Source organism: Castor canadensis, chromosome 6 (genome assembly GCF_047511655.1).
Source record: "Castor canadensis chromosome 6, mCasCan1.hap1v2, whole genome shotgun sequence".
NCBI lineage: Eukaryota > Metazoa > Chordata > Mammalia > Rodentia > Castoridae > Castor > Castor canadensis.
In genome coordinates, this window is record NC_133391.1 from 141,492,697 (window position 1) to 141,517,855 (window position 25,159).

The following is a 25,159-nucleotide window of genomic DNA, read 5'->3' on the forward strand; positions in this document are numbered from 1 at the left end:
TGAGAAAATGGTTAGATTACCAAAAGCAATCTATAGAGTCAATGTATTCCACATCAAAATCTCAATGTCATTTTCACAGAAACAGAAAGATCAATTCTAAAATTCATATGGAAGTATAAAAGACCTAGAATAGCCACAAAAAAAAAATCTGGAGCAAAAAGAGCAATACTAGAGCTACCACAATACCTGACTTTAAATTATACTACAGAGCCACAGAAACAAAAACAGCTTAGAACTGGCACAAAATGGATACTTTAACCAATGGAATAGAACAGAGGACTAAAAAATAAACCCACAGAGCTATCTGATTTTTAACAAAGGAGTAAAAACATAAACTGGAGAAAAGACAAATGGTGTTAGATAAAATGGATATTGACATGTAGAAGTCTGAAACTAGATCCCTATCCTAGTCCAGTACAAGAATCGATTCAAAATGGAGTAAAGATCTTAATGTAAAACCTGAAATTTTGAAACTACTACAGGAACATACAGGGAAAATACTTGAATACTATAAGCAATGACTTTCTGAATAGGACTCCAATTGCTCAGGAAATAAAAACAAGGATTGACAAATGGGATTGAATCAAATAAAAATGCCTCTGCACATCAAATGATATAATTACCAGTATGACAAGCCAACCCATACACTGAGAGAAAATTTTTGCAAGTTATTGATCAAAAGTTGGCATCTATAATATATAAAAATCTCCAAAGATTAAACACCAAAAGAACAAATAATCCAATCAATAAGTGGGAAAATGAATTAAATGAACAGTTCTCAAAGAAGAACAAATGACCAATAAATACAGTTCAACATTTTTAATCATAAAGGAAATGCATTAATTCAAAATGGCATAGATATTCTATTTCACTCCAGTCAGAAAGACTATCATCAAGTAAAGAAACAACAAATGCTGGCAAGGAAGCAGGGGGAAAGGTACGCTTATACATTGTTAGTGGGAGTATAAATTAGTACAGCCACTATGAAACTCAGTATGGAGGTCCTCACAAAGCTAAAAATAAAAAAGGAACTGGGAACATGGCTCAGAAAATAGAAGAGTGCTTGCTTAGCCCTGTGAGGTCCTTGGTTCAAATCCAAGTACTACAAAAAAAAAACTGGAACTAGCATATGATCATGCTATATCATTCTTGGGTACATAACTAAAGAAATTTAAGTTAACATAGAACACCCATATTTTTTTCAGGCACTATTCACCATAGCCAAGTTATGGAATTTGCCTAGGTGCCCAATAACAAATGAATTGTTAAAGAAAATTTGGTACATATAGACAATGGAGTATTACTCAGCAATGAAGAATGAAATTATGTTATGTGCAAGAAAATGGATGGAACTGAAGATTATCATGTTGAGCAAGATAAGTCAAGCTCAGAAAATGAATATCACAATTTTGCTTGTATGTGGAATTTAGACTTAAAAATAATAAGACATGGCTATTAAACAGGAACATTAGGGGAGAAAAACTGATGTGAGGGGGTGGGAAAGGAGGGGTGTTGGGGTAAAGTACCTTTCATATGTGTATTAAAATAGCATAATTAAACCCACTAAAAGCTGTTTAAACAGTGAGGGGAGAAGAAAAGGAGTCTAAGAAAAACTAATAGAATAGGTTAATCTGATCAAAATACATATGCATGTGTGTAAATACCACAATGAAACTCCTTTGTACAGTTAATTTACACTAAGAGAAAACAAACTCTAGAAACAAAAAATATGAGTTCTCTTGTAAGTTCATCATTCTATCCATACTATCAGTTGAAGTTCAGATGAGCACATTTGCTCTAAAACTTCTGATGACTGGAGTAAACAATATGCATAGTTCTATTCAATTCGACTCCTTGCACTAATACAAAATATACATTTTCCTCAAATGTAAAGCTTCATTCAGTCCATCAGCAAGGAATAAAGCAGAAGGAATGATAAATCAAGTAATGAAAACAGTGTATCTGGGATATGAAACACATCTGGCTAATCTGTAGCACTAGTATCTCACTAGCATTTTTGCTGGAGGGTATAGTGGAAAGACTTGGATAAAGGAAAATTCTCTGACTGGGCTCTCAAAATCAGAACTTTAAAATGCAGTGTTTTACCACAGCAAATCAAAGATTGGATTTATATTACACTATAATTATTGTATAACAGAAAATATGAATGTGATAGTTCTAACTTTTCCAGTGTTATCAAGCAGTTGACTTTATTATCTTACTGTAAGGAAAAATAATACTAAAATATTTTTGTTTTGTTTTAAAAAAATGCCTTCTTTAGAGAAGAAGAATCAACATAAATCTGATCCATGGCAAGATAAGGTGAGGATGTGAAGGACCAAGTTCCCAAGGAGAGGCAAAGTGTAGACATGATCCTGCTTTTGGCCTTAAGGTATTTGTTGATTTATAAGCAGTAGCCCAGAGATTGATATGCACAAAATCAAGAGCAGAGAAGAGCACCACCAAGCAATGAGAGTTTCAGCTGATTTTCCACTTGGAGAGAGGAGAGAACAAAGGTGAAGTTCATAGTTGCCAAGGAGGAGGACCTTGGCGAACATAACAGGAGTCAGGTTAACTAAGCCAAAGACTAATTCTTCAAATCATCTCTATCTTGCAAAGGTTTAAGATTTACTATTACCTTTGCTACCTTTCTAGAAGGGAAGTTAAGCCCTGTTCAGAAAAAAAATGTTCTTTCCCCATTCATTTAGGAGGCCAGAATAAATTTGACAGAAAAACTACAATGAGTATGTTACCAAAAAATGGAAAATTACAAGTCAATGCTTTCTCAAGCGTAAAAGTATGAAACTCTTAAATAAAATATTATCAACCAGGATCTGCAAAAGTTTGAAAAGATAGTACACTCAACCAAACTGGGTTTACTTCAGTTTTCTAAGTTTGATATAAAGTTCAAAAATTGTCAATCAGACAAGGGACTGATAACCAGAATACACAGGGAGCTCAAAAAACTAAACTCTCAAAAAATCAATGATCCAATAAAGAAATGGTCAAATGAACTGAGCAGAGCTTTGTCAAAGGAAGAAGTCCAAATGGCTAAAAAACAGATTTAAAAAAAATGCTCACCATCCCTGGTCATGAAGGAAATGCAAATCAAAGCCACACTAAGATTCTATCTCATTCCTGTTAGAATAGGTACCATCAAGAACACTAACAACAATAAATGCTGGGGAGGACGTGGAGGGAAAAAGGAACTCTCATACACTGCTGGTGGGAATGTAAATTAGTACAACCACTATAGAAAACAGTATGGAGGCTCCTTAAAAGTCTAAAAATAGACCTGCCATATGATCCAGCAATCCTACTCCTAGAGATATACCCCAAGGAATGTGAGTCAGATTACTACAAAGGCACATGAACACCCATGTTTATTGCAGCACAATTCACAATATCTAAGCTATGGAAACACTAAGATGTTCCACTACCAACGAATGCATTAAGAAAATGTGGTATTGATACACAACGGAATTTTACTCAGCCACAAAGAATGAAATCTTGTCATTTGTAGGTAAATAGATGGAACTGGAGAACATCATCTTAAGTGAAGTTAGTCAGGCTCAGAATGCCAAAAACCTCATGTTCTCCCTCATATGTGGATTATAGACCTAGAACAAATGCAGCAATATTATGGGACTTGGGTCACACTAAAGGGAGGTCACACAAGGGAGGGATAAGGTAAGGGAAGGAAACTAAAATTGAATGTGGTTGATGTGCTCACTATACAGGAAAGAATATAGAACTCTTAAACTGAATGGGGCCACCATGGGAAGGGGACTAGGGAGCAGTGGAGAGGATTAGAAGAGATAAACCAGTTAGTGTTGTAATACACATATGCACGGAAACAACACAAGGAAACTAGCAAAAATGTCATGTTTCTCTTTTTATCTTTTGTTTTTTCTTCTACAGAATCAGAGAACAGGAGGGTGGAATAGGTTCTGCCTGGAAGGGGTGGGGAGGGTTGACATCAGTGGGAGTGGGAAGGTGGCGGGGAAAGGAGTAGGAGGGTGAATATGGTGCAAATAATGTATACACATGTATGTGAATGCAAAAATGATAGCTGTTGAAACTGTTCCAGGAATCAGGGGAGGGAGGATGAGAGAGCAGTGGAGGAGGTGAATTCAAGTAAAATATATTTAATATATTGTAAGAACCTTTGTAAATGCTACACTGTACCTCTACCCAGCACAGCAATAATAAAATAAGTAAATGAAACAAAAGAAAGAAAAAATAATGGCAGAACCTATTAAAGTACATGGAAGAATGGAGTGCTATACGTTGAGAGAAAACTCTGGAATTAGGTAACTTGGGTTTAATACAGGACTAGCTGAAGGCTTATGTGTTATAATGAGAGCTATAGTTTGTGTGCCTTTTCTCCAGGGGTTCATGTGTTGCAAGTTAGGACCCCAGAGTGGGAAGCTGGGTATTGGGACCTTTAAGAGATGGGGCCTACCAGAAAGTTGCCAGATTTGTCCCACTTTGCACTCTAGCTTCTTGTCTGGCAATGCGATCGCTCCCTCTTATACCCACTACTGACATTGTGATACTATACCCCATGAGATGAGGTGGCCAGTGGAACCCTTTTCAGAGCCAGAACAATGCTATTTATATTTAGACTTGCAGCCTCCAGCAATGGGAGCTAAATACATCTCTTTTCTCTGAAAGTGCTCAGCTCCGGGTATTTCATTATAGTAGCAGAAAAGAGATTAATATGGTGGGCAAGTTTTTAACCTTACCAAGACTCAATTTCTTCATTTGCAAACATAGAATAATTTTAGTCATTATCAGAATCAAATGTACTTTAAAAATATAATGTTTGGCTGTGACTTCTTTTTTGTTTTCCTGCTCCTATCTCTGACTAAAGAAAAATCTCAAACTTTTCAATTAATGTTGTTCAAGGTAACTATTAAGTTAACTCAAAATTTAAACTTCCACTGAAGACAATTTTTATCTTGTTACAGAGTTTCTACTCTATCTTATTTTTAAGAATCTACCATAAAAAGAGAGACTCATCCAAATACTCTCGGAGGTGTTAGGGGGGTGGAGCTCTGATCTACAGACTGTCATTTCACACCATGCTGGCTGCCATGCTATGCTTTGTACTACCTCGTTACTATACATCCTTAACAAGTATTCATCTTAAAGTCTTGCCATCTGGTATTTTAAGGTTTTATAGTAACACTCATTATGAAACCTGTGCTCTCTGTCATAACATCTAGTCAAGGCCTCTTCTATTTTATCAGTCTTCTCAACATTTTCTTACTACCCCATCTGGTCACACAAAGTTTGAGAATACAACATGTAATTGATAAAACTATCCCAGATCCACTCACTTCCTCCACCACAGCTGCTTCCTCCCTCCCTAGCTATGTTGTTTATGATGCCATTTAGGATTCAGGGTTTTTCTGCAAGGTCTGCAGTCTCCTCAGTATACATCCAGGGAGTCAAGAGTTTAAGGTCCAAAATTTTATGACTCCTCCAAATTTGTTTGAATGTGTTTTTCTTCCTTCTAGGGATTCTCTGAAAAAAAAAGAATGAAGACAAGATCCAGTGGGGTGCTGAAGCCATTTTGAACCAGCTCATAGAGGTTGATCATTACATTTTTAGGATTTTTTACAACCAGATTGCAAACACATATATTATTTTAGGTTAAATTATACAAATTTATTTTTTTAACAAATTATACAGAAAAGTGTAATGACTACTCCAGTTCATCATATCCTGATAATTTTAACCCATCTTTACTAATGTTATTGGTATCTTATTAATAAAATGGATTTCACTATTATCTATGACCTTCAAGTTATTTGTGTATATTGTATCTTTCCACTACATTCAATGACATCAAATCTGTAACTTGAAATTATCCATGATAAGGAAATTTACACCACAGAAATTAACAAATGCTGTAATTGTTAAAACATTGACCAGTACATCATTGCTCAAGTCTTGTCTCTTGTCCATCACTTCCTTGATGTCTTTGTCTCTTTTTTTCTCCTCTTTTATCTAGGGACCTAAGCGTTTTATTATTTCTGCTTCATGTGTGAAAAGACTGCCCTCCATGATCCTCTTTCTCTGTGTCCAAAAAAGACAAGAGTGGCATTTGTTATTTAATAATAAGGAAAGACAGCAGAGAATATGAGGTTTAAAATTATTATCCTCATTGCTGGAACACTAATGTGCTTTACAAGTCTCATCTTCAGAGTAAATAGAAGGATAGATCTCAGACAAGACTCCAAATCATCCCAAACTTCAAATTAACAGGGCTCCATTAGTGAGGATTTATTAAATCAACAAGATGTAATACATTGTTTAAATTGACTTCTGAATAATTCACAATTGCAAATGTGCCTCCATATTTTGCCACCTTGGCATTTTTGCTCCTCATGACTTTCTTAGTTTCTGATGGTAATAAAGTGATTAGCAATTACTGAACATGAGTAAGTGTGTTTCCTCGACATCTTTAGCAGTTGGACCATCAGTTTGAGGCTGCTATACTTTGTCTTAAGGGCAGAGAATTTTGTGCTTTTCTGTTTCCACAAATGGTACTGAGGAGGTAGGTGATTGCTTCATTAGCCACTAATGATCATTTATAAAATTGCAGAAACCACAGACTAATGCTTCTTCTAGTTCCTACACTCAGTACCAGTCCAATTAAGCTATAGAGTAAATCTCTATTTTCTCTCTGTTGATTAAATGGAAAATTTGCCAGATAAAATTTAAAACAAGCACGTGGGAAATATATTTATGGCAAAAATCTCTGATGAAATGACTTCAGTTCCCCAAGTTATGCAACTTTTTCCAAGCCAAAAAAGAAAAAAAAGTAGAACAACAAAAATTTCTTTATTGGAGAATGTTAGGTTTTTTTGCTTGAACATTATGAGGGAGTGAAATTTCTCTTGTTAGAACAAGAAATCTGGTTAGTCAGGGAAGGATCAACATTGGTATCTTGCAATTAGGCAGTACTTTCTACTTTTTCCCTCCAAAAGAAATAATGTGAAGTCCTCCTAGGAAAAATGATTCTGTGGAAAGTATTCCATAGATGATACTATGTAACTAGATTTGCAAATTTTGGCTACTGAAACTTTGGCTGGACTATTTAAGCAAAATCCTCCCATCCATGTATGATTTATATAGCAACACTTAAAGGTTTCATTTTAATCCCAGGAATTTGTCATGGGGCCAGAAACATTTATGAAAATTATTGAAACAATCTTTGATACTGAAAATACTTCCATATACCTAAAAGATCAAAGTCTAATAATAAAAATGTTTAGTGAAAGAATTAAATGAATTAAATGCAAACAAAGATGAGGTTCTCTTGGCACCTGACAATGATCCAGTATAGCTAGAAGAAATTATCTGTTCTCATCTGTGTTTTTCTGTTTGTCTCATAGTGCTATCCTCTCAAATATTCTAAGATGGACAGCTCTTTGTTTTCCTTGTCAGCCCTTATTAATCATTTCAATTATTTTTTCTCATGCATTTACTTAGAAGCAACTGAGTGTATTTCAGCAGATGTGTCTACCTCCCTCCCAAGTGCTCTATAGAAGCTAATTGCCTACTTTGCTGTAACAGGAATAACTACATCTTGTTTTAGCTCTCTATGTTTTTCTCACTTGATTGCTCCATGATAGTTATCCCTTGCTATACTATAAATTCCCTATGCATTAAGAACTTCTAAAAAAAATCCAGTGGGAAAAGTCACCCACTGCTATCATTGTAAATGGTCCACAGAGTTTTCCCACTGAGTCTTCTTTATCTTTGCTATTCCTTTTATTTACTTATTTTTCACTTGAGGATGGTCAATCACATAAGCTTTTATAATGATCACACCATTCCTAACTTCAGTTTTACAGCCAGTTTGCTTTGTGATTTTATGCAAAATCAATATTATTGTTTCTTACATGATTAATATTACTAAAGAGGATTGAAAAGTGGAAAAAAAGAAATGCATCTATTGTGAGAAAGGAATGTTACACCTCCCTTAAAAATCTGAGAAAACTGTGGATTCCACATCATGTAGCTTAATTATACTTCTGTGGACCTTTATTAATGCAATAATAGTAGCAGTTTAACGTATAGCCGTTAACAACTTTATGTCTAAATCTGTTCCCACTACAAGTTCCTTGCAGATCTGTGGTCTCATCTGATTATCTGAAAATGATCAGAAACAGTAGTTACAGCAGTTATATGCCTATTTTAGAGTGAAGGAAGATGACTATTAAACTGTTAGTTGACATTTCTAAGGTCAAATAATTAGTGACTGATTTTGTATTAGAAGCAAAATGGATAAACATGATATGGTGTCAATTTTTTTAAAAGTACAGAACTACAAAAATTGCATATGAAGATTATATAGTAATAAAATCTTTACTGAAAATGTATATGTACAAAGAAGAAATGCTGGTAGTCACATACTTTTTAAAGTCACACCCATTTCTTAGATGTCATAAAAACTACTAGCTTTACAGAGATGTGAAAACTTGGTTCTTGCCATAGTAGAGCTAATAATTTAATGAGAGAGACAAATGCTAACCAAATAAACCCAAGTGCACATATAACAGCACATGGTACAAAGCAGGAACAAAAAAAGGTATTATGAATAGTATCTAAGTATAAGTGATAACTGATTCAACACTCTGTGCAAGTTAATTGAGGCTAAAAACAGGAAAGTGGATAAGAATTAACCAGATGAAGATAGTGAAGAAAAAGACCATGATATTTTTTTTCCCTTTCTCCTTTCTGACTTTCCAAAATTTCTGCAAAACATGTTACTTTACTAATCGGAAACAACGCACGATAGCCATTTGATAAAACACCCTGGTGGACTTCTGGTTCTGTCAGAGCACTTTCTATCAGACCAAACCTTTTACTTATACCATGCAACTATAAAGGCTGAAACCAAATCAAGAATTGCTTTAGCAACCAAGAAACCTGAAAAAAGAAAAACCCATTACTCTAAAACAAATTCTTGTCATTTTTCTTTCAAGGAATTTTCTAATGTATAAGTGAAGTGGACAAGAAGACCTAGCAAAAAACAGCAGGACAGAGCCTTCCACTTTCTGTAGTGGGAGAAAGACAAAAGGTAAGAAGGATTACTGTGAAACCAGAACTTGAAAAATAAATGGAAAAAGCAAAACAGAGAACAGGGTCCATATTTGACTGAAATTTTTCTCTTCAGACTTTTCCTCTAGTCTGAAGTATTCATGGTAAGAGTTGAAGAAATCAAGCAGAGAACAGTAAATATATCAAAAACCTAAGAAAATACTTTAGAAATTTCATGATTCTGAGGCTATAAAAAGAAAAACAGTGAATTGCTTAATAAACAGAATGGACTTTTAATCAAGACTCTTAAAAGACTAGACCCTAGGAAAACAGGAAACCAAATATAAACCACTCCCACAGACAGAAAAATTCAGCTCAAATCATCTCCATCACTTACTGTAAATTCATGCCAAGAACAAAACTTATCTGGAACAAAATTATGTCCTTTAGAGAATATGAATTTTTATGCACAATATCTAGAATTTGATTTAAAATAGCAGACAAGGGTCCCAATGTGGGAATGATCAGACACAGACTTTAAAATAGTCCTGAATATTAGTGTGCTCAAAAAAATAATTGTCAAGCAGCCAAGGATGCAGCTCAGTGGTAGAGTGCTTGCCTATCAGACATGATGTCCTGGGTGCAATTCCTTATGCCATAAAATAAATAAATAAGTATTTTGTCTCCCAAAAAAGAATTTATGGAAAAATACTCAAGCCAAAAAAGTAGTTTGTTAATAACAAAATAGATGGCTTTCACAACATATTAGCTAACATATACATATCATCATTGTAAAAAGATAGAGGGAAAGCAAAAGTGTAGAGATTTTGTAGGTGACTAAAATTAAGCTGTTATCAGCTTAACATAGGCTGAGATAACTATAAAATGTTTTCTGTGATTCTCATAGAAACCAGGAATCAAAAGTCTATAGTAGGTGCCCAAAAGAATGTAAAACAAAATAAAAAACCTGAAGAGAGAAATAGATAACAATATAGTAATGATAAGGGACTTTAATAACCCACTTTCAACAAGGAAGAGATCATCCTGACCACAGAGAGCATTAGTAAGGAAACAGTTACTCTGAGCACTACTATAGTCCAAATGGAACCAGAAGACACATACAGAATATTCCACTCAATGGCAACAGGTTATACATTCTCAAGCACATCAGAATTTTCTTCAGCATTGATCATATGATAAACCATAAAATAAATCATAAAAATGTAAGAAGACTGAATCATTTCAAGTATATTTTCCAGCCACAAGAGTGTGAAAAGAAAGAAACAACATAAGGAATATTGGAGAACTCATGAGCATGTGGAAATAAAACAAAACCTGAATAAACAATGGATCAAACAAAAAATCAAAAGGTAAGTAAACCATTTTGAGACAAATGAAAACAAAAACACAGCATACAAAAAATTTTGGAGTGCAGCAAAAACAATTCCAAGAGGAAAGTTTATAGTGATAAATATCTACATTAAGAAAAATAAAAGTCCTCAAATAGATATCATAAGTTTAACTCTCAAGAAACTAGAAATAGAAGAAAAATTGAGCCCAAAGTTAGCACAAGGAAAGAAATGAGCAGAAATACATAAAAAAGTCATTAGAAAAATAATTTTCAAAGGTCATGAAAACTAAGAGTTGGTTTTGTGAAATGATAAACAAAATTGACAAATATTAAGTGACTAAGAAAAAAGAGATAAAATTAGAAATGAAAGAGGTGATATTATAGGCAATATCACAAAAATAAAAATATCATAACAGATTACTATGAAAATTAGATGCCAAAAAATTCTAGAAGAAATGGGTAAACTTCTAGTAACATAAAATTTACTAAGGCTAGATCATGGAGAAATGACAAAATCTGGATAGATAAAAGCAACCGAATCAGTATCAAAACTTGCCAACAAAGAACTCAGACAATGTGACTTTACAGTGAATTCTATTATAAATTTAAGAATTATTATTTTTTTCAAGTAATTGAAGCTAAGGAAAGCCTTTCAAATTCGTTTTATGAGGCCAGAATTACCCTGAAGCCAAAAGCAGACCAGACTGCAAGGAAATAAAACAACCAATCAATATACATGATGAAGGTAGATGCAAAAACTCCTCAGCTACATACTAACAAATCAAATTCAGCAGCACATTAAAGGATCATAATCCATAATCAAATAGGATTTCCTTTAAGAAACAATGAAAGTTCAATGTTTATAAATCAATAAATGCAATGCACTATATTAACAGAAGGAAGGACAAAAATTATACTTACTTGTCATTGATGCAGAAAAAAATATGACAAAATTCAGCATTCTCTCACAAAAACTCTCAAAAATTTTAATGGATTTCATTATGCCCTTTTCATGAATGCCTACTGTGTACTCTGATCATATTCTCCCCTGACCGCCACTCTCCCTCTTTCTCTTTCCCACCAAATTGTAAGAAATATTTTTTTAAAGGAAGTAGATGGGAGTATAGGAAAGGACTAGAGAGAGTGAATCTGATCAAGGTGTATTATATCCATTTATCAAAATACTGCACTGAAACCCACATTGTATAATTAATATGTGCTAATAAAACATGTAAAACAACCAAAAAAAAAAACAAAAAATTAAAAAATAAAATCATAATTGCTCAGAAGTATGTAGAGACAGAAGGTAGATTAGTGGTTGCCCAGGGCTGAGGTTGGCAGGGTAAGTGAGGACTGGGGATTGATGGTTAAGTGGTACAAGGCTTCTTTGGGGGAGTAATGAAAATGACCTAAAATTATGGTAATGGATGTAACTTTATAAACTAAAAGCAGTGAGTTGTACACTTTAAATGGGTAAATAGAATGGAATATAAATTATATTTTGATAAAGTTGTTAAAAGAACTAATTTTAAAACTTTAGTTTCCATAAAATATCAAAACTGAAAGCTAGACTAAAAATATTTGGAAATCACAGACTATCTTACTTGTGTTTCTTAAAAACTTACAATAAAGCTCACACACACTCTATGTCTGATAAATATTTAATTTCATAAATTTAATAAAAAATAGCTGAAAAAGCAAAAACAAAACCCTATTTAATAAAAATATATATAACATAATCCTAGCTACTTGTAAGGATAGTAGTTAGAAGACAACCTCAGGGAAAATCCTTTCTGCCAAGTAGGCAAAGTAATATTGTGAAGGTAGAACAAGGCTGGAGACACCACTCTATGACGTCTATGCCTATTTTACAGCTATAGAACTCAAAATAGTATCATACTGTTATAAAAACAAATGCCTAGACACAACAGAAAGCTCAGAGATAAGCTCATGCATATATATAGTGAAATAATCTTTAACAAATGTGTCAGGAATGCACAATGGGGATAGGACAGTCTCTTCAATAAATAGTGTTTGGAAAACTGGATGTTCACATGTAATAAAATGAAATTGGGCCTCACCTTACACCATGCACAAAAATAAACTCCAAATGGAACAACTTAAATGTAAAATTTGAAATCATAAAACATCTGGAAGAAAACATAGATGGAAAGCTTTTTGACATTGATCTTAGCAATAATTTTATGGCTATAACTGTAAAAGCAAAACATCAAAAACAAATATAATTAGTAGGACTACATTAAACTAAAAAGTTTCTACACAACAAAGGAAACAATCAAAAGAGTGAGAAGACAATCTACAAAACAGGAGAAAACAGTAGCATACCCTCCACCTGGAAGATAAGAAGGTGACTATATAAGAATGAATATAGAATTTTTAAACTTGTTGAAATCACCATAAGAAGGGGATTAAAGGTAGAAAGAAGAAAAATAGAGAGGATGAACCAATTTGGGTTATAATACACATACACATGGAAATGTCACAATGAAACTCCCTGTATAGCTATCTTAAACAAACAAAAATGCTTCTTCTTTTTTTTCAAAAACAGAGAAGGGAAAGGTAAAACGGGTCCTGTCCAGTGGTTGGTACTAGTGGGAGGATACAAGGAAAGGGTGAAGGAGGGTAAATGTGATGGAAATATTATCTACTCGTGTATGAAAGTGGAAAACTGAGACATGTTGAAATTATTCCAGGAATGGGGTAAGAAAGGGATAGAGAGTAAAGGAGGGGGTGAATTTAACTCTGATATATTATAAGAATGTTTGTAAATGTCACAATGTACCCCCAGTACAGCATTAATATGATAATAAAAAACAAAGAGAAAACATACAAGGAACTTACACAACTCAATTACATCTCAAATTGAAGGCTACTTTTTAAAGGAACTGAACAGACTTTTCTCAAAAAAAATACCAATGCCAAACTAGTTATCATCACTAAATATCAGGGAAATATAAGTTAAAACCGAAATGAGATATCACCTCAAACCTGGTATGGTGATCACTATCAAAAAGTTGAATGATAGAACTGGTGGGAGTACACTGTTGGTGGAAGTATAAATTGGTACAGCCATTGTGGAAAACAGTATGAAGTTTCCTCCAAAAAACTAAAAGTGGAGAACCACCATAGAATCCAACAATTCTACTTCTGGGTATACATCCAGAAGAACTTAATTTAGTGTCCCAAATGGATAATTGTACTCCTATGTTCATTGCACCATTATTCATAGTAGCTGAAATATGGAAACAATCCAAGTTTCTGCTGACAAATGAATAAAGAAAATGTGGTATAAAAATATATAATGGGATACTATTCCATTTTCAAAAGAAGTAAACTCTACCTTTAATAACATGGATTAAACTAGACAAGATTATGTTAACAGAAATTAGACACAAAAAACAAATTCTGAAGGATCTCATTTGCATGTGCAATCTAGTGAATTTGAACTCAAGAAGGCAGAGAGTAGAAAGGTGGTTGTCAGAGGAGAGGGCATGGGGAAGATGGTTGGAGGGAGGGGAATTTGGTTGATGAGTAAAGGAACACTTATACCCTAAACTGAAAAATGTAAATTATTAAGCTGGGTGCCAGTGTCTCATGCTACCTGGGAGGCAGAGCTCAGAAGGATCATGATTTGAGGCCAGATAGGTCAAATAGTCCACAAGACCCCATCTCAACTAATAGTGAAGTACAGTGGTGTGTGTCTGTCATCCTAAACTATAAGGGAATTTGAGATCAGGAGGATCACAGTTCCAGCCAGTCTGGGCAAAGAAAAATTGGTTCCTGAGTCCCTCATATCAACAGAAAAAAAGCTGGGCATGGTAGTGAGTGCCTGTCATCTGAGATATAGTAGGAAATGGTCCAAGGTAGCCTGAGCCAAAAAGCAAGACTTTATCTCCAAAATAACAAGAGCAAAAAGGGCTGGAGGAGTGGCTCAAATTGTAGAGCATCTATTCTTCAAGCACCAAGCCCTGAGTTCAAACCCTGGTACCACTGCTAAAACAAGCACACAAAGAACAAGAGAAAACAATCCTTATAAAATTTTAAGAACAAAATTAATCAGCATTTTAAACAAATCAGGAGCAAGTACTAATGAACTGAAAGACAGACAACTGAAATTGAGAGGCACAAAATGAAAAAGGAAGGTGTACACATGCAAGAGAGCTAGGGTATATTTGATTAAGGTTGCAGAAAATGAAGGGATAGAGAGAGAAAGAATGGAACAGAATCAGTAGTGTAAGTTATAATCACTAAAGAATGTACCAAATTAAAGACATTAAATTAGTAAAACCACAAATTCAAAATGAGGTTACAGACTATCATTAAAAGAAATACTAAAAACTAATTTTAGGTGAAAGAAAATTATTCCACATAAAAACATAAAAAGGAGGGATGGAATAGAGAAGACTGAAAAAGGTAAATGTGTATGTAAATTTAAGTTACTATTGACTGTCTAAAGCAACAACATAATAATAGTTATATCTCTCAGGCCTAAAATCAATGTAAAAGTGAAATAAAATATAATATTATAGAAATGCTAAATTAAATAAGACAATAGGGCATGCTGCTATTTTCAGAGTAACCATTGAAAGACTAGGATAAGGATGTATAATTAAAAACTGAGAAAAAGCAGAAAAATAAAAACATTTGAAGTATTCAAAAGAAGTTTTTTTAACAAAGGAGAAAAATAGATGGTACAAATAGAAATTAAAGAGTAAGACAGTAGATTTAAGCCAAAATTGTGTAAGTGATTGTACTAGATGTAAGTTGGATATAAAAATCCCATTAAAATATAAGAACTGTCAAACTGAATAAAAGTGAACAACTTTACACTGCTTTCAAGAGACATAACAAATATAAGAGTTCAAACGAGGCATGAAGTAAATGAGTGGATAAAGATACACGACAGTTACTTAAAGAAAGACTGAAGAAGGACTCACTAAATATTTTACTTTCATTATGATACAAGAGTGATCCTAATGCAGTAAGCTCTTACAATAATAGCTACCAACTATGACAATGACAATGTAGTACAGCCTCCAAAAAAAAGGGGCGGGGGGGAGAAAGGCACAACTCACACACAAACATGTTTGAAGTTTTTTGAGGCACTTATCACAGTAACTTATAGAACAAGCAAACAAAAACCAACAGAGATGCTAAGATTGAAAAATGCTATATAGAGGTTTGGCCTAGTTGAAATAGGTAAGAAACCACAGCTAAAACTTTTTAATAAATTCTTTTTTAGGCAAAAACTTTCCTTTATGTGATTCAAAACCCAAAAGCAATTAAAAGAAGACAGTAATATATTACATGGTAAAATCATAAGCAAGGTCAAAATACTGAGCAAATTGGGAAAGGTTTTTACAACCTACCACAGATAAAGTACAATAAATACTGATTTGTAAAGAGAAAAACTTAAAGAAAAAGATTAAATAAGCAGATAGAAAAAAAGTCAAAGATATGGACAGATAGTTCAAAGAATACTAATTACAAAAGGCTCTTAATCATAAGAAAACATGTTCAATTCTCAATAAAATTTAAATATAATGAAATAGCAGACTGGCAAAAATCCAGAAGTTTAATAACATTCTTTGCAATCAAAAATTCAAGAAAATAAGTATAGCTGGCTGTCCAATATCTGCACAATTCAACCAACCATAAACCAAAAATGAAAAACAAAATGCTTCTATACCGAATATGTACAGGTTTTTTTCCTATCATTATTCTTTTTTCCCCTTATTGTTGTGCTGAGTAGGAGATGCATTGTGGCATTTACAAAGGTTCTTACAATGTATCTAATGTATCATAACTGAGTTCACCCCTCCACTGCTCTCCAACATCCTTCCTCCCCTAATGCCTGGAATAGTTTCAACAGACATCCCTTTGACACTTACATACACTGGACACATTATTCGCACCACATTTATCCTCCTTTCCCTTTTCCTCACCACCTCCCCCTCCCACAAGCGCCACTTCCACCACTCAGAACCTGTTTCGCTTTCCTGTTGTCAGATTTTGTAAATGGAAAAAGATAAAGATATAAAGAATTTCAAGTGTATGTGAAACATTTGCCGTGTTTGGGGGTCATAGTGCAAGTCGTAATAGTTTAAAGGGAGATGGGCATATATGTGTTCTCAAACAGCAATGGAGTTTTGCTGTACGTATATTCCAAAATGTTTGGAAACTAAGTGATACACTTCTAAATTAGTTATGGATCAAAGAGATAATAAAACTGTAAATCAGAAAACATATTAGTTTGAAAAACAAATCTCAAATCCTAGAATACAACTAAGTCAGTGCTTACAGGGGTATTTAAAACCTAAAATATATGCATTAGGGGGATAAAGGCTGAAAACAAAATGATCAAAGTATATAATATTTTTTCAATAATTAATCTTAAACTAAATAAAAAGGAAATAAAGAAAAGAGCAGAATTAATAAAGCACAAAAAATATGCTAAAAGAGAAAATCAACAAAACATAAAGATGAAGCTTTAAAGAGACTAAAAAATTGAGACACCTTAAGCAAGACCGAGAGAACAACTATTGGCAGTAAATTTTTCACATCAAGAATAATTACAGAAACATACTTTGAGCAACTCTGTGCCACAAAATAGGGGAAGAGAAAAATAAACAAAACACTTACAAAAATGACTCAAGAAAATAAATAGAAAATCAGTATAGTCCTGCTTCTAGGATCTAATTTGATTAAATCTTAAACTCTTCCACAATCCAGATAAGGAAGAAAGTAAATACTGACAAATATATTTAAATATTGGAAAAGTACTGGCCAATCTTTCTCATAAAGACAGACACACAAAAAAATATATATTTCAAATTAAACACAGATGTTGCCAAACTCCCCTTTTTCTCAAAATGTGTTGGTTACTGACATTCAAAAATCTGTTGATGTTTTCTACAGATGGAATAAACTTGTACAAACATAAAGTGAAAATATTCTAAAAACACGTATCTTTATTCTTCAAAATCATCAGTGCCTTGAATGACAATGAAAATTTAGGAAGTTCCCCTATATTTTATAAAGATGTAGAACAACATAATAACTAAATGAAACATGTGATCCTAAGCTTATTCTGTACTGGAGAGAAAAAAATCAGTAAAAGATATTATTAAAACATATAATGCTGAAATATGAACTATAGAAACTATAATAAATTAAAGTACTCTGCCAGTTCTAAATTTGAACTGCTTTTGGACCAAGAGATGGTTGCATAAACTGAAATTTCTTGCAGTGAGATATATCTTTTTTGTCTTCCATACATCTATCTAAAGAAAAAATTATAACAAATTTAGTTACAGGTCTAATTAGCTTGTGTTTATGATTCATGAATGGAGTCAGCCTCCATTCTACAAAACAATGGGAGCTCCCACTGGGTGTGAGCAGAACAGCCAGAGTTTTGTAAGGTGGAAACAAGGAAATGGAACAATAGGAGGAGATGGGAACCTGATTGACATCAATTTACTTCAGGCTATTTCTTTGTGAGGATTTAGCAGAAAGGACTGCCTTATTACTTAACTCAGGTAGACATGAATTTTGTGTTTTCAGAGGCAGAAAATCTGTTTTGGGATCAATCTGCTTTCTTAATTATGTGGCATTTAATATGAGCAACTCCACTTTGGTTTGATCTGGTCTATTGAGGCCTTTTACAGGAGTTCAATCCCAAAATGAGAGCCTCTCATAGTTTTTGTTTATCACTTCTAAGCCTAAGAGAACATTGCTTTTATTAAAATAAAGCACCTCCCATCCACCCTAAACTTACCAATTAGCAAAGTTTGAGCCAATCCAATCAAAAGGTCAATTAGGCATAATCCACAGATCAAGAAAAGAAACCACGTGGCAGGGCTGTGAAAGTATCCTGTCCAACCAATCTTGAGAGTTTTGAAGGATGAGCTGCCACCTGGGTTTTCTGCCCAATCAGTCTGTTGTGTAATTGTTTTTCCCTGTTGGTTTTCTCATGAATTACTCAATTATTCAAGCACAGTTTCACTCAACCATCTAGTCCTTGTAGAATCATTAATGAAATAACAATTTTGTGACTCTAATTCTCTTGTGCTTTCTTTGTTTTCCTGCCTCCTCTGACATATATCTCTCTAGTGCCCAGTGTGGTAACAATACCTGCCAATCCCTAAATGTGAGCTATAGGAGAAACCATAAAAATCAAAGCATTTGCTCATTGCAGTAGTGCCTGGGAGAAGTTCAGCTTCAAGCTGAATACATGTCTTTCCTACACAGTAACATAAATAGTGTTCTTTATATCTGTGATAAAAACAGATTAGAATGTTAACTTTAGATATTTAAAAGTTTCCTAAGGTGGGAGAGGGGACAGGGAAAGTAGTAAAACAGATAAAGTTATTCTTAAATTTTATTTTATCATTTTTATATCTACTTACATGTGTATACATTATTGGGGCCATGTCTCCCCTGTCCCCACTCCCCACCCCTCCAACCTCACCCCTGCCTCCAGGTAGAAACTGTTCTACCCTCTTGATGTCTGATATTGTTAAAGAAAAAACACAAAAGATAATAAGAAAAACATACAATTTTTGCTAGTTTGAGATGAAGATAGCTGTACAGGGAGATTCCTTGTATGGTTTCCATGCATATGTGTATTACAACCCAAATTGGTTCACCTCTACCAGACTTCTTCACTACTTCCTAGTCCCTTTTCCTTAGTGCCCTCTGCAAGGTTAAGATTACTATATTCACTCCTATACAGTGAGCACATCAAACACATTTAAGTTTTTGGTTTCCTTCCCTTCCCCTATCCCTCCCATGTGAGGGCTCCCTTTAGTGTCCAATAATACTACTGATTTTGTTTTAGGTCTGTAATCCACATATGAGGAAGAACATGTGATTTTTGGCCTTCTGAGCCCAATTAACATCACTTAAGATGATGTTTTCCAATTCCATCTATTTTCCTGCAAATGACAAAATTTCATTCTCCTTTGTGGCAGAATAAAATTCCAATGTGTATAAATAACACATTTTCTTAATCCATTCTTTGGTAGTGGGGTATCTTGGCTGTTTCCATAGCTTGGCAATTGTGAATAGTGCTGCAATAAACATGGGTGTGCAAGTGTCTTTATAGTAACCTGAGTCATGTTCCTTCTGACATATCCCTGGGAGTTTTGATTTGCATTTCATTTATGGCCAGGGATGGTGTTCATTGTTTCATGTGTTTTCAGCTATTTGGACTTCTTTCTTTGAAAAAGTTCCATTTAGTTCAGTTGCCCATTTTTTATCAGGTCATTGCTTTTGTGGGGGAGTTTAGTTTTTTGAGCTCCTGGTATATTCTGTCTGATATATAGCTAGCAAAGATTTTCACCCATTCTGTGGGTGGTCACTTAAATTTAGAGACCATTAATTTTGTTGTACAGAAGTTCTTTAATTTCATGTAGTCCAATTCATCGATCCTTTCTCTTAGTTGCTGAGCCACTTGAGTTCTACTGAAGAAGTCCTTGCCTTTTCCTATTGCTTCCGGTAAATACCCTGCTCTTTCCTGTACTAACCTCAAGGTTTTGGGTCTGATATTAAAGTCCTTAATCCACTTTGAGCTCATTCTAGTACAGGGTGACAAGCATGGATCTAGTTTCGTTTTCTGAAGTCAGATAACCACTTTTCAGAGCAACATTCACTGAAAAGGCTGTCTTTACTCCATTGTATGTTTTTGGCACCTTTGTCAAAAATTAGGTGAATGTAGCTGTGTGGATTCATATCTGGGTCCTATGTTCTGTTCCACTGGTCTTAATATCTGTTTTTGTGCCAGTACCATGCTGTTTTTATTGCTATGGCTCTGTGGTGTAGTTTGAAGTCAGGTATTGCCATACCTCCAGTGTTGCTCTTTTTGAGCAGTATTGCCTTGGCTATTCGTGGTCTTTTCTGTTTCCAGATAATGTTTAGGGTAGATTTTATAATCTCTGTGTTTAATGTCATTGGGGTTTTGATGGGAATTGCACTGAACATGTAGATTGCTTTTGGTAGAATAACCATTTTTACTATGTTGGTTCTGCCAATCCATGAGCATAGGAGATATTTCTACCTCTGTACTCTTCTTCCATCTCTTTCTTCAATAGTTTGTAGTTCTCCTTGTAAAGGTCATTTACATTCTTTGTTAAGTTTATTCCCAGGTATTTGATTTTTTTGAGACTATCATAAATGGAATTGTTTTCCTATATTCTTTCTCAATTTGTTCTTGTTGGTGTATAGAAAGGCTATTGATTTTTATAAGTTGATTTTGTATCCTACTTTGCTGAAGTTGTTTATGGTGTCTAGGAGTTTTTGGGTCTTTAAGGTATAAGATCATGTCATCTGTGAATAGGGATAGTTTGACTACTTCTTTACCTATCTGTATTCCTTTCATTTTTTTTTTTTTTTGCATTATTGCTCTGGCTAGGAATTATTGCAGGACTATGTTGAATAGGAGTGGAGAGAGTTGGCACCCTTATCTCATTCGGGGCTTCAGGGGAAATGGTTTCAGTTTTTCCCCATTAAGTATGATGTTGGCTATAGGTTTTTCATATATAGCCTTTACAATGTGGAGGTGCATTTCTTCTATTCCTAATTTCCTAAGAGCTTTTATCATGAAATGGTGTTGAATCTTATTGAATGCTTTTTCTGCATCTATTGAGATGATCAAGTGGTTTTTGTCTTTGCTTCTATTAATGTGCTATATTATGTTTATAGATTTGCATATGTTGAACCATTCCTGAATCCTTGGGATGAGGCCAGCTTGGTCATGATGAATGATCTTTCTGATGTGTTGTTAAATTCAGTTTGCCATTATTTTATCGAGGATTTTTGTACCCTTGTTCATTAAGAAGTTTGGACTATAGTTCTCCTTTTCGGAGAATGTTGGACAAGGATGTATCCTTGTCTGGTTTTAGGATGAGTGTAATACTGACTTCATAGAGTGAGTTAGGCAGTGTTCCTTCCCTTTCTTTAAAGGTCTAGTACAATTCAGCAGAGAATCCTTCATGTCCTGAACTTTTCTTTTTGGAAGACTATTTATTGCTGCTTCAATTTCATTATAAGTTATAGCTCTGTGTAGATGGTTAATATCCTCATGGTTCAGTTTTGGATGGTCATAAGTGTCTAGAAATTTGTCCATTTCTTTAAGATATTCCCACTTATTGGAATATAGATTCTCAAAGTAGTCCCTGATGATTCCCTGGATTCCCATGGTGGTTTTTGTTACCTCCCCTTTTGCATTTCTGATTTTACTGATTTGGGTTTTTTCCCTCCTCATTTTAGTCATATTTGCCAGGGGTTTGTCAATCTTGTTTATTTTTTCAAAGGTCCAGCTTTACATTTCATTGATTCTTTGTATGGTTTTTTTGGACTCTATTTCATTAATTTCAGCCCTTATTTTATAATTTGTCCTCTTCTGCTTGTTTTGGGTTTGCTTGTTTTTGATTTTCTAAGAGTTTGAGATGTAGCATTAGGTCATTTATGTGAAACCTTTCTGTCCTTTTCATCTATGTACTTATGGCTATAAACTTTCCTCTTAGGAATGCCTTTGTTGTGTCCCATAGGTTCTGATAGGTTGTGTTTGCATTTTCATTAAATTCCAGGAACTTTCTGACTTCTTCTCTTATTTCTTCTATGAGCCACTGATTGTTGAGCAATGTGTTGTTTAGCCTCCAATTATTTGTGTATCTTCTGCTGCTACTTTTGTTGTTGAGTTCTGGTTTTATTGCACTGTGATCAGATAGAATGCAGGGGATCATTTCAATTTTTTTAATATTTGTTGAGGTTTGCTTGCACCTTAAGATACTATCTATTCTGGAGAAAGTTCCATGAGCTGCTGAGAAGAATGTATATTGTGCTGTTGCCGGATGAAATGTTCTGTAGACATTAGTTAGATCCACTTGATCTATGCTGTCATTTAGGTCTAGGATTTCTTTGTTGATTTTTTTTGTCTATTTTTTTATCTATTGGTGATAGAAGGATATTAAAATCTCCCACTACAACTGTGTTGGAGTCTACATGTGCTTTTAAGTCCTTTAGTATATGTTTGATGAAGTTGGGTACACTAACATTGGATACATATAGGTTGATAATTATTTGTTTGACCAATGTAAGTTTGAAGCCTACTTTATCTGATATAAGTATTGCTACTCCTGCCTGTTTTGGGAGCCCATTAGTTTGGTAAATCTCCTTCCAGCCTTTCTCCCTAAGCCAGTGTTTATTTCTGTCAATGGGGTTGGTCTCCTGTAAGCAACAGATAGTTGGATCTTCCTTTTTAATACAGTTTACCAAACCATGTCTTTTGATGGGGGAGTTGAATCCACTGACTTTCAGTGTTAAAATTAATAGGTATGTGGTGATTCCTGCCATTTAGTTGTTTTTGTTGTTTAAGAATTTGAGTATGTGCAGCCAAATTAATGGTACTCTCTGATTACTTGTCTTTTCTCCTCCTGAAGTTTACTACTTCCCATCCTTTTGTGGTTTTGTTTGCTTTCATCTTCTGTGTGCAGAATTCCTTGTAGAATCTTCAGTAGTGGTAGCTTGGTGATCACATATTATTTTAGCTTCTGCTTATCATGGAAGACTTTTCTTCCTCCATCAATTTTGAGTGATAATTTTGCTGGATAGAGTACCATAGGGCTGAAATTACTTACATTCAGTGCCCAAAATACCTCATTCCATGCCATTCTTGCTTTTAAGGTTTCCATTGAGAAATCTGCTGTTATTTTGATGGGTTTACCTTATATATTATCTTTTTTTCTCTCTTATAGCCTTCAATATTCTTTCTCCTTTCTCTGTGCTAATTGTTTTAATGATAATATGCTGTGGAGAGGTTATATTTTGGTCAAGTCTGTTTGGTGTCTTGGAGGCTTTATGTACCTAAATGGGCAAATCTTTCTCAAGATTTGGGAAATTTTCTGTCATTATTTTATTACATATCCCTTTGGCTTTCATCTCTTTTCCTTCAATGTCTATGATTCTCAGGTTTGGTCTTTTTTTGATGGAGTCACTGAGTTCTTGCATATTCCTTTTACAGTTCTCTATTTTTTCTTTAACATCTATTTTATCCTCAAGCTTTGAGATTCTGTCTTCCACCTGTTCTAGTCTGCTGGAGTGGTCTTCCACTGTGTTTTTTGTTTGCATAAAGGGACTTTTTACTCACAGGATTTCTGTTTGATTCTCTTTCTCCATATCTTTGTTCAACTCTTCTTTTGTTTTTTATGTTGTCATCTTTATTTCATGTATCTTTTTTTATATTGTCCTTTGTTTCACTTCAGTGTTTGTTGAAATCCTCTCTGAGTTTATTTATTTCTATGTCTTTGTAAATTCATTATTTGTGGTTTCTTGATATTTCTTGAGTGCCTGGTTAACTTTCTAGTTAACTTTTTATAAGTTTCTCAGTGATCTTTTCCATGATTTCCTCTTTGAGAGATTTTTTGTAAGTCTCACCAGGCTCATTAATGATATTTATCATTATTTTGTTGGAATTAGGAACTGTGGATCCATTTTCTTCATTTCCCACTAAATCCTCTATTGAATTTTTTTTTGAGTAATATAATTTCCTTCCTTTCTTTTTCTCTCCATTGCTCCAATTGGTGCTGCATCACTGTGTTCTTGATTGACTAGTTGGTGGTTTTAATCGTCTATGCTCTTTCCCTTGACTTAATTTCTGTGTTGTGACTGACTTAGTTGTTACACAGGTTGATGGACTATTTCTGTCCCTGACCCGGAGGTATAAATTAGCACTAACAAATCCACAGGTTCAATGCCAGACCAGTTGTTTACATATTATAAAGATACCCCATTGTGATAATACCTCTAAACTGTGGGAGCTGGTGGGGTAATGGTTGTTTGGCTAGAGAAAGAAAGTTGGGTAATAGGTAAAGGTGACACTAAAGAGGGGGTGATATGGGGGTGTTAGGGGGAATAGGTATGGGAACTGGTTGTTTTTGTGGCCTCTATGTGTGTTAGGGTTTATTTTGAATGTTGTAGTGGAGGGCGCTTGTGTCAGGGATTGCAGGGGGCTGGGGGTGTGTACAGTTGGTACAGTAGGTTAGTCAGTAGGTGGTAAGTGTGTAGGAGGTAACAACTATAGTGTTGTGACAGGTTGGGGAAGAGGTGAAGAGAGGGGGAGAGAGTGGATGAGAAGGAGCAGAAAGAGTAGTTGGGAGGGAGAACAATGGATTGTAGCACAAGAAAAGCAGGGAAAGTGAAAGGGGTGAGAATAAGGAAAACCATAATGAAAAAACCATAATTAAGAAAACCATAATGGTAAAGTTAATGATACAAAAAAAAAAAACAGGGACAGCAACCACAAAAATTCAGTCTGCTGAATAGGTTCTGGACTTATTCCTTTGTCATCCAATCCTGGTATTTGTGGTTGGTATTCTGGGCTTTGTGGAAAGAGTGCTGCCCCTCTTGTCAGACAGCTTGGTGGGGTGATGGCTGGAGGGTTTTTTTTCTTTTTTTCTGCTTTCCTTGATCTTATGAGCCATCCATTATAAGTGGGATTTCTGAAGTGGTCTTACCAGGAGACTGGCTTATGAACAGTTCCTTCTGTCCACAGGACAGGTTGCATTTGGGATCTGAGGTAATTCTGCCAGTTCATGCAAAGTGGTCAGATCTATTGCTTTTGCCAGGCAGCAGCAGCAACTTTGGCTAGTCAGCTCTTCCTCCAGCAGATGGGTCGATTCAGTTTTGAGTATCATCCTAAGTCCTGGGATACTAGCTCAGGGATCCACC

General features: G+C 34.6%; 1 long non-coding RNA gene across 2 annotated transcripts in view; it reads right to left on the minus strand.

The window, feature by feature from the left end:
- LOC141423933 (uncharacterized) overlaps positions 1 to 18,346 on the minus strand; it is an 84,481-nt gene extending 66,135 nt beyond the window's left edge. For both annotated transcript variants that reach the window (XR_012448700.1, XR_012448699.1), the window contains exon 1: positions 18,210 to 18,346. This is a non-coding gene — a long non-coding RNA (uncharacterized lncRNA). The remainder of the gene's footprint in view (positions 1 to 18,209) is intronic.
- Positions 18,347 to 25,159: the final 6,813 nt, after the last annotated feature.